The sequence below is a fragment of the Kryptolebias marmoratus genome, linkage group LG5 (assembly GCF_001649575.2).
Source record: "Kryptolebias marmoratus isolate JLee-2015 linkage group LG5, ASM164957v2, whole genome shotgun sequence".
NCBI lineage: Eukaryota > Metazoa > Chordata > Actinopteri > Cyprinodontiformes > Rivulidae > Kryptolebias > Kryptolebias marmoratus.
Genome location: NC_051434.1, coordinates 11,841,367 through 11,852,305, shown reverse-complemented (window position 1 = coordinate 11,852,305; position 10,939 = coordinate 11,841,367). Strand labels below are relative to the sequence as shown.

At 44.9% G+C, this 10,939-nt stretch overlaps 1 long non-coding RNA gene across 2 annotated transcripts in view; it reads right to left on the bottom strand.

Annotated features, from left to right (window-relative positions):
* Positions 1-3,644: 3,644 nt before the first annotated feature.
* Positions 3,645-10,939, bottom strand: part of LOC112450679 — a 7,849-nt gene continuing 554 nt past the window's right edge. Inside the window, exons 1-2 of one of the 2 annotated variants that reach the window (XR_005233147.1) lie at positions 10,845-10,928; positions 3,645-4,689 (exon numbers count right to left, since the gene is read on the bottom strand). This is a non-coding gene — a long non-coding RNA (uncharacterized LOC112450679). Of the gene's footprint in view, positions 4,690-10,844; positions 10,929-10,939 lie in introns of those variants that run through there. The other variant, XR_005233148.1, reaches the window with a different exon arrangement.

Sequence of the window (10,939 nt, the reverse complement as noted above, 5' to 3'; positions counted from 1 at the left end):
TCGTTGGATCATTGCTTGTTGTTTGCCTTCGCTCCCCGTGTTTCCTTGTTGCCTTGCTTTGTTATGTATTTGGATTTTTGTTAAGTTTTAGTTGCTGCCACGTCAGCTTTTGTTTTGCTTATTTTCGTTATTTATTAAATTAGTTTTTACTTCCAGTATGAGTCTGCGTTCTGGGTTCGCCTCTGCCTCCACCGCTCCTGACAAGTTTGTTTTGTTTCGCATGTTGTCCCCTTAAGTTTGGCGTATCGTAGAGTTTTGTGCATTCAAAATGTGTCCAAAGTCTTCACGAAGGGGAGTTTTTGTTTCAGATCAGGGGAAGTTTGAACCCGCCATACGAGGTTGTGAATGGCGGCATTTGTTCAAACCGACTGTAAACATCCGCTTACATTATCTAGAAACAGGACCAGAAGCCAGAAGTTGAAGCCACGAAGGACGAGCGCCCTCTAGTGGCTGACTGGAGTACAGCTTTTAAGTCCATGTAAACAAATGGGACATTTTCTTGACTAAAAAACAGAAATACATCAAAGATCAAAGTTCCAGGTGCAGATTTTTGCAGCTGTGTGTTCAAATATTCTTTCTCTTTTTTCTTTAATGCGTTTAGTTTCTGTTTGTTATTTTGAGGCTTTAAGAAGACGATGTGAAAGCCTGTTTGGCGATGTGGGAGGGTGTGCAGGCAGGACCTTCCTGTCGAGGGTTCAGCCCCACCTTCCTAGCGCACAGATTCTGGCTCCAAAACTCCAAAATGGAAGCACCACAAAAAAAAAAACATATTTTGGCTTCAGTTTTTGGACAATGGAAGGTAATAAAGTTGCTTCCTTCCTTTTTATTTGTGTGAATGGTTATGCACGTTTCCAGTTTTTGTAACCTGTCAGCTAAATAAAGCTCCCAAACCTGATTAAAAGGCTAAGCAGACAGTTATGAACAATGTGTTCACATTTGTGTACGAAGAGTGAGCTTCCTGTTTGGCTTTGTGCTGCGTTTGTATCACCTGCAGCGACACCTGCTGCTCAGGAGGAGAACTGCAGTGAACTCAAGCTCTGCTTTCCTGACATCGCAACTTGCTCCAGCCATGATGGTTAGGTAAATATAATCTGACTTTCGTGATTTGTTTTCCAACCTTTGTCAAAACAGACTTTTCAGTACAGAGGACTTTAAAGGAAGCAAAAGAAATTTGGTGTATAGATTGAATGTTTATGCAACTTTGGTACTTCCTAACCTCCTTGTTGTTGCTTCAAAAGTTGAATAAGTGTGCTGCATGACTGCTTTTAGAAAAGTTAAATACGAGGAATCAAATCTTTTTGTTAGCAGTGTATTTTGTCCCCAATCTTAAATTATACTGCAGTTATATGTATATATATATATATATATATATATATATATATATATATATATATTTGTATTGTTAAAGGATAATTTGGTTGATAATTTGATTCAGCATGAATTCTGAGTAAGCAGATATAAAACCTTTTTTTTCCTTTTGTTGGAAAGCTGAACAAACACCTGCTGAAAGCTCCCATTGGAACACATATAATGACTGTTTTGTGTTCTGCTGACTCTGCAGTGGGTAAAAAAAAAAAAAAAAAGACTCTTACTACTTCTTCCTCGGAAACCATTTCTTTTGTTTTAAAAAAACGACTTGCAGAAATACTCTCCTTGCACTCTGTTCCTTGTGCGCTTGTTCTGCAGCCGAGACGAGACTGGTCACCGGAGTCCAACACAACACAACTCTGGAGCTGAAAGATCGTTTTTTTTTTTTTTTAATTTTACTGAACGCAGCATCACTGTTTCTCACCCCGTCTGAGATTTAGTGAAAAGTGTCAGCTGTCACCTCTCTCAGTTGGAGTAAATCGTCTCCATACACTCATATTTTCCACTCTCAGGGTGAAAGCTTTGTCCCCTTTACTTCTTATCTAAAGCCTGCTGCATTTCCTTCCTCCTCTCGCTCTGTCTGTCTCTGTTTTGTCGTTTTCTTTCCCTCCCTTTGCTTTTCCCCTCTCTGCCCGTCTGTCTTTTATCTCTCCCGGCTGCCAATCTCTTCTCTAATACTCCCCTTCACTCCCCTTCCTCTCTCACTTCTTACCTTTCCTGCCTCTCAATCTCTTACTCTCTTATCGTTGCTAAATTTCTCCAAGAGAGCTCCTCCCCATCCTCTCCTGTGTGTGTGTGTGTGTGTGAGTGCTGCTCTGAAAGTTGCAGGTCCTTGAAAAGCAGTCCAGGTAGCTCACTTTGGGAAGTAACTGAAGAGGTGGGCTATAATTGACGCGGCGAATTGCTCCCTTCCACACTCGCTGCCCTTTTCCGACCGGAGCATTTTCTCTCTTCTTATCGCCTTGCCGATCCCCGGTCTCTCCTTCCTTTTTGGTAATCTTGCACTCTGTAACAGGCACTAAGTAAAAAGCACATCATGACCTGGGCTGCGAGAATAGACCCGCAGCTCCGTGGACAGAGCGAGGAATGGATTTCTTTGCTACCTGAACTTTCCATCTTGTAGGTGAGCCTGATTTCGATCGGCGATCCTTCATCACAGCGAGCGGGCCTTGATTTTATGAGGCTTCTTGTCCACTTAGTGCTCCTCGACTACATTTACCAGCCTGAGAATTGATTAGGAACCCATCGCCCATTTATTCTCCTGTCCATACCAAACATTCCACCCCCGGCGCGTGAACCCCTGCAGATTATTAACAATTGATTGGCTCAGGAATGCTTCTGAAAGACAGCTTTTTAAAGTTTTTTTTAGACTTCATCGCCCTGTTTCTGATTGTTTTCCTCAGAGTTTCCCAACATAAAACAGCCTGTTAACCTGGAGGAGACTGAACATGAAATCTTTTTAGATTACAGGACCTTGTAAACTAAAAGTGACAGTTTTTGCAGAGATTTTAAATTGCTTAAAAGGTCTAGCTTGTAATCAGTGTGTTCACCTGTTATGGTTCCTAATCCTGCAAGAAGGTGTAGACTGATATCATTTCAGAGTTATTTCACTTTAAGCCTTCTTTAAGGACGTGCAGGAGGTTTTAGCGCAGATACGTTTGGCTCAGCTTTGGGCTGTATCGTGGTAAATAAACGTCGCTGCCTTTGAGGTGCGTGGATGACGACAGGACAAACACGGCCTGCCAATATCAGGCAGCCCCAGCATTCGGCTCGCAGCCTTCTTTCAGTCTGAACAGAGGTGGGCTGAAAACAGCTTCAGATTTATATTCCCAGTGACAGCTCTGTCGGAGGATGGCTTCATTTCCCCTGAACACCCGCGGCACACGCGCACGCCGTCACTCCGGGCCGCGCTTCGTGACGCAGATTAAACACCTGCAATTTCCTCCGCCCACGGACGCGCAGAAACTGTGATTTGTGGCCGAGACGGAGCGGCCTCTTTGGTTTATATGCTGAAACTCCTGAACTGCTGGTTCGACGTTGAAGTTAGATGAAACCTTTTCTTGTTTTGTCTGGAGGATGCAGAGTGCATGGGCATCGCAGTCTTAAATGAGCTCTGGCTTAGGGGGAGGCAGCTTATTTCTCAGATTATCTGCCAGATTTCCTCTCTTTTTTTGAAACTAGCTTGTTATAATGCTCGACTCAAAAACTGGGACTGAGCAGACGCCGTTAAAAACAAACCTTTAACGCACCTCGTCGATAAAAGTCAAACACAGGTGTTAGTTTTCTCTGCAGAGCTTTATTGTCTGATGCGAGAGGACCAGGTATCGATTTGAAAATAAAAACTTATCGACAGGAGTTTAGCCGAGGCTGGCTGCAAAGCAAAAGGAGCTCGGAAGAGTCGACGGCGTTCCGGGAGTCCGGACCGTCAGAGAGGAGGCTGGGAGTCAGACAGGCAGCTCCACTGGCTGCAACACAAGACACGAGCGGCGAGGGGAGGCAGGACCCATGTCCTGTGTTGCAGCCGCTGGCTCGGCCAACGAGTCACCTTCAGAGCTCTGGGCCGCCGCCGCCGCCGCCACTGCAGCACCACTGTGGATAGGAAGAGAGCGAGTCACCGAGGAAGGAAAGCGATGGATTCTGTGTGGGAGACACAGAAGGCCGATGAGAGAGGACGAGAGCAGAGAGTGATACGACAGGCCGACGAGGAGGTGCTGGGAAACAAAGAGCAACAGAATGTAGAGAGTGAGGGGAGAAGCAGGAAGGAGCATGGCAGATGGGCGACGCACCTCCAGACACCGCATTCATCACACGGCGAATAAAAAATAACCCCTTTTTTGCAAGGTGAAAAGGGTTCTCGCATTCCTGGCTACGTCTCATATCCACCCTGCCTGACATCCAGAGACAAAAAAAAAAAACAACAACACACTCCTCTGGCCCAAATTGCCTTAGTAGAAGGTTAATGACTACCAGCAGAGGTGTCTGCAGTGTCCCAGTGTCGAAGCCCTGCGGTAGCTGTGCGCCGCGTATCGAAAGGGAAAAAGAGATGTGTTGGGGGGGGGAGTGATTTGGGTGAAAAATTAGAAACGTGTGCGAGCGAAACCCACGCCGTTGTCCTCACGGGCGTCGTCGGAGAGCTAGGATTAATACCCGAAAGGCCTTCCGAGCTCCTGTGACTCTCTTCTTCTCTCATTCCGTTTCTTGCTCTTGGAGAGGCCGCCGTGGAACAGGCGTTTAAAAAGGTCAGCGCTCGCCGGACTCCGTGCTGCTGGATCGCAGACAAAGGTGTGGAAATGTCACGGCCTCACGTGCAGCTCCTCATATCTGCAGAGGGAATGTCAACAGGTCAAACAACAAAATCAAATTAACAATCCCCCCCTTTTTGTTTTTTTGTTTTTCCTGTGACATTTACGACATCAATTCCCAAAAAGTTGGAACATTGTGTAAAATGTAAAAAAAAAAAAAAAAACAGAATGCAAATCTCACGAAGCCATATTTATTCACAATGGAACAAAGTAAACACGTCAAATGTTTAAACTAATCCATTGTTCCAGTTTTTAGGAACATATAAGGTAGTTTGGAGTTTGTTGGCAGCAACAGATCTCTAAAAAAAAAAGTTGAGACGGGGGCAACAAAAAGCTGTCAAAGTGAGTGGTACAAAAAAGAAACAGCTGCAGTAGCATAAGGTTTGTTGGAAACAGGTCAGTAAAAGGACTGGATTTAAAAAAAAAAAGCATTTTAGAGAAGCTGAATCTCTGAGGTTCATTAGTCTGTGAGGAAACAAAAAAAACTGTTTAAAAATAGTTTTAACTATTTCAGAATATTGTTTGTTCCTCAACAAAATATTGGGAAGATTTCCAATCATCTACAGTTCATAATATCATCATCTTCGGGCCCTCAGGGGCCACTTCATGGACTCAGGAACTTCCACACATCATTGTCTGTAAACACAGTTCACCCTGTCATCTATAACTGCTGGTTATAGCTCTATCAGGTAAAACAGAAAGATGTGAACACCACCCAGAAACTCTGCTGTTTTCTCTGAGCCACAGCTCATTTAAAAGGACTGAGGCAGAGCGGAAAACTGTTCTGAAGTCAGAGGAATCCAAAGCTGAAAATTCTTGTTGGACTGTCCATTGTGTCACGGTCTGAAGGTCGGATGGTGGAGGATTTGGACCCGAGTGCAGGCAGACACAGAAAGCTCCAAAAGTAAAAACTCATTTATCAAATAACAAAAACCCAAAATGGCTGACGTGGCAGCAAAGACTAAACAACAAGAAGGCAGGCAGAGGAAGACATGACGGTGCCTGAACCAGCGGGTTTGTGATGAAGATGAGCAGGTTTTAAACACAGGCGACTGATTACAAACTGGGGACAGATGGGTGTGTCAGGCTGACAGACACTGAGCTGAGGACAGGGGACACAGAGGACACAGGGAAGCACCTAATATTAAACTAAACACAGAAACAATAAAGCCAATCAACAGAAACACCAAAAAAATGACTCAAAATACCCAAATCCTGACACATTGCAGATCACTGCTTTCTTTCTTCTTGAAGACATTTTACACAACATCCCGACTTTTCCAGAACCGGGGTTGTGTTCAGCATTTCTGACGCGTTGTAATTCGTTCAGCTTTATTCTCTCATTCCGCCAGCCCCATCAAAGACACTTGCATCAGCCTCGCTGGTTAAAACCAGACTTAAAGACTTCTTCTCTCTTTTTTTTTTTTTTTTTGGTTTCTTCTCATGGTACGCCGAGCGGTTAGGCAGCTACGTTTATGTCTTCCTCAGCGTACGAAAATGGATCCAACCTAGATTTCGAAAAAACCACAGGGATATGAACTCAAGAGGGCTGATGAAAGCGGCTGAAGGACAAAGCTTGCGCAAAAAAAAAGAAATAAAAGGAAGGAAAGAAATAGTAGCGCGGAGCCAAGGGCAAGATTCAATTCATGTAATTCATTCAATTCCCCCCCCCCAAAAAAATAAAGAAAGAATACAAATTGAAACTAAAAAAAATACAGAACTAAGACTTTGTACTTTAAGTTTGAAAGAAAATGATGTAAGCTATATCTGCAGAGACACTTAATTGAGGGAAGAGGCCTAGCCTGTCACAAATCACTGATCTCCTACATCAAGTAAATCAGATTTACCAAAACAGATTTACCTTTTATAGTCAAAGTGCCTCCTCATGCAGAAAAAAAAGGCTTTGAGTGATAAAAAAAATGATGGCTAAATACTACAGTTATCACCCACTGCTGCTCAGGGGGATAATATTCTGTAAGAGTCTCTGTGTAGGCAAAAAAATCTTAATGAATACGGACACACGAACGCACGCCGTCCATTATCGGAGACAAAAGCGATCTATAATGCAGGACAGATTAAAGTTTATGAGTGCCGATGATTCGTCTGACGTACCCCGGGTCTGAATGCTGAGGTTACCGGACCTACAGCTCGACTCGGCGACAGACATCCAGCCCAGAGTTTCCGTGAAACAAAACCCAACTCTCTTCTTTCGCCCATCAGTTAGTGAGGCTGCATCCTCGTTCATTTATCATTTTAGGCAAAGCTGCAGAGGGCTGACAAACAAACAAGCCCCGTGACAAACGACAGACCCTGGGCTATTGATGCATCCTCTCTGGATTACCACTAAATCAGGACAAAGACCAAACGCCTCAGCTTTCTCTGGTCATGTCTAAAAAAAGATTACTTTCTCATTAAATGCATCCTGAAGATGTGCAAAAAAGGGAGGTGATTGTGAGAATGCTTGCTTGTTGGAAAGAAGGCTGTGTTTCCACGTGTGAACCTTAAAGCTGTAGCTCAGATCTTTTGAAGTGGGGTTCTTCGGAAAGGATGTTAAATAATTATTATCTTACCTGCCGTGGATGGCTTCTTTTTTTTTTTGAACGACCTCAGTTTGGAGAAACAGAGCTGAATTCTGACCGGGAACGACGAGCTCGCGGGTAGTCCCAGCTCCCCCAAACCGAGGTCGGTCAAAGAGCCATCTGAAGCGGGTAAGATGCTAACTGTTCATAAAGAGCTGAGTCTTTTGGAGGGGAGAAAACGTAACGGTTCTCCTTGCTATTCCCCAGGGGATTCACAGCCTTTTTTAAAAGAGGTATTTTTTTTTTGCCCGTCCCTCCACTTGGCCCCTTCCCTGAGAAGCTTGTGAATGCCTCACTGTTCTCCCGGGTTCTGGATGCTGGGATCGCCCTGATCCCAACAAACACTGTTTATAGAACATCTTTGTTCTCCTCAACTCAATTATGCATGGGTGTAGTGGTCTGTACCAGCGGGCTCGGGGGTCCCGAGGTGGACCAGCCAGTGCTCACATCCACTACTAATTCACTACACACACACACACACACACACGGTCAAGCTATGTCTCTCAGAAACACAAAAACACACACCTTCTTATAGGGTGAAATAAGACTTTAAAGGGGAGTTTTGCTCTGAGGGAAATACGTAACAACACCGAATAAACACATCACCTCATTCAGAGTTTTCACAGCCTTCTCCAGCATAAATAAATGAATGTTCTTCTCCGTCTGAGAGATGGTCGCTCTCCCACTGGCAACAATACGAGCCCAAATCATGACAGCTCCGACTCTGTGCTCGACACTAAGTGAAAGCTGAACTGTTTATAGGCGCTCACCGATGCCGAACCTCGTAGTCAGATGTTTCTCCATTTGCGCCGGTGTGGCTATACCAACACTTTAGAGTCTAATCAGTTTTATTTATCTACCGGTATTTATTCCACCTTTCTTTATACAGATACTCTCGTAAAGACACGGTATCATTCCCAAGGAAGGCCAGTTTCAAACAGTCAGAAAACTGTATGACAATTTAGTCTCAGGCAGACATGGCAATCAAAAGATTAGAAACCATTCCTTGTAAGGCGCCTTACAAGGCGATAATAACTCCCCTGTGGGAGCTGGTATATCTTTAAAGGTTATGTGTGCAAGAGTGGGATTATTCCTCGAAAAAAAAACTAGAGACGACTTCCAACCTGCAGACGGAAAAGAAATATATATACTTCATCAAGTGAAGCGCTGACCTTCTTCCTCTCCTTTGTGAGAATCACATCACAAGCAGGGCGTGCTTGAAGAGCCTGTTCTGGAAAACGATGCACACTGAAAATGAGAGACACTTCCACGAGCAAACGTCTGCAAAAAAAAAAATCCACAAACGAGACGCTGATTTTAAGACTCCTTTCATCAAGACGATTACGTGCCGAAGCTTAAGACTGATGAAGCCGGTCATCAGGAAACGGCCCCAAAACGTTGCACATTATTATCTGGCCTGGGTGCTGTTAATTATTAATTAAAGCTGCATAATCCCACTCATGACAGAACATACAGGCTGTTAAAGTCAGCAGCCCAAAGAGTCCTGCAGGGAAATGACCTCAGACGAATGAATAACTCTGATTCACATCAGTATGCGGGGACGAAAGCCGACAGAAGGGGACCCTCAGGTTGTTAGAGTTGCATGACTGGCTGAGTGTGAAAAGTCGCCACAAAGACGCTAACTGTGCTCGCACTTATTCATGCATTTAAGCGCGCAAACACTCACAGACTGTGCCTTTTTCTCTTTCTCTCTCTCGAGCCTTCTCGGGCGTTATCGGAGGTGGTGTCGCGTTTCAGAAGTGATGTAGCCGCTGCTTGCGATTGGCTTTTCCCCGCAGATGCTGACAGCGTACTTCATGGTGGGGGGCTCCGTGCTGGTGAAAGAGGAGACCCGACTCACCGCACGGCACGGTGGAGACAGGTGCGAGCAGCTCAGCGAGCGAGGGATTAATACCTTTCAGGGCTGCAGGTTTCATCCTGCGTGAGTCAGCAGAGGGGAGCGCTCATCCGACGAGTCCGGGGATTAAAGGGATAGTCGGGTTCTTGGGAAGTGATGTCCTGTCAGATATTATCACCAGTTGCTACTGGGGGGGGTGGCCCGATCCGATTGCAAGCATCGGTTCCAAGTGCTGAGTCAACCTGGAGGGGGCATTGATTTTGTTAGCTTTAATTAGTCCTCCCAGGAAGTGGCAATGTTGCGTGCCAAGCTATTAACACAAACCTGACCGGTCGCCGCAACTTTTCCGCAGATTTAACCAATCACCTTAGCCTCCTGTCTGGTTTCACGTCCTGAAATCCAAGCCTGGCTCAGACCATACGGTGAAAACACGCCCAACAGCAAAACCTGTGCATGCCAGCGCCCTGTAGTGTGACGTTAAAATGAACTCTTCTACCGCAGAACCTGCCAAGAGAACGCCAGGAAACTGAGGACAGACACAAGTAGCCATGGCAGACACCGATGCATCCAGATATGCGCATGTGGAAAATGGTAGGGGAGCATAAATAAACTTTGAGAGGTGTGCTAGTCTGAGCCGGACTGCGAGAGAGAATGAGAGAAAAGTGTTGCAGCTATTTTGGTACACTCATATGTTCGTTTTGCTGTGGTTTAGCAATAAAAACCAAAGCTTCGAAATAGCTTAACTTTGCAACCTTTTGAAAAAGATGCTGCAAAATCAGTCATTTGTGCTGAAACAATCACAAAAAGAAAGGTCTGCAAACTCCTGGGGAGACTATTTAACACATTTGCTGGATGTAAAGTGCAAGCCTGTGCTGTAAAACATGCAAAAACTTGGTATGGTTGATCCTTGTTGTTAAATTTGTCTGATTAGTATGAAGGATAATAAAATCTCTGCTGGGACCTCTAGTTAGTGCCCTCAGGTTAGGCTAATGGCTAGCCAAACGAGGCCCATTTTTATTGTTTTCGGTCTCTCTCTCTCTCAAAATTGTAATTTAACAGCTAAAAATTAAACTTCTACACTTTTGCAACGACCGTTTGTTTACTTCCTCTCTGTTAAAACATCAGTGTTGCGACATTTATTGATCTCCTTTCGTCGTCGACTGTATCCCTCCGCCCGAGCTGCGCGTACGGTCGTTTGCGCAACTCCTGGCGGAGTGATACATGAATCAGCGTTCACGGACGTTGTTCGGTAGGGAAGACAGCTACAAACTAAACAAACGGTGTCGTGCGAAAGTGTTAAATGTACGACTTTATGGTAAAAGAGTTGTTTTACAGGCATGAAAAACTATATAAAATGCGCCCTAGTTTGGCTAACTATTAGCCTAGCCTGGAGGAAAGCGTTCTCAACCAATCAGACACTACTATTCATGACTGACAAAAAAAGAAAATCCCCTTTAAAGTTGCCGCCTTGTTAGAGATTTAAAAGCTGTAGTTTTTTTCCAGTGAAAATAAATGTCCTGGCACTTTCAGCCAGCCCTCAGAGACGGCCTAATAACACCGTCTGACAGCTCGTAATTTCCCTGAAAATTACAGGAGGTCAAAGACAAGCGAGCCGCCAGGCTGCGTTTTTCTGCCGCAGCAAAGCGACGACATCCACCCGGTGACACAGGTGAAAAGGAAGAAGCCTTGAAAACAACAACAACATAAACAACAACAATAACATCAATAAATGCCTACCTTTCCGCGCCTGACTGCGTGTTTCCCGCTGTCTGAGAATGGATTCAGACATGCAGGGAGAGAGGGGAGAGAGGGGGAGGCTTGGGGGGGGGGGG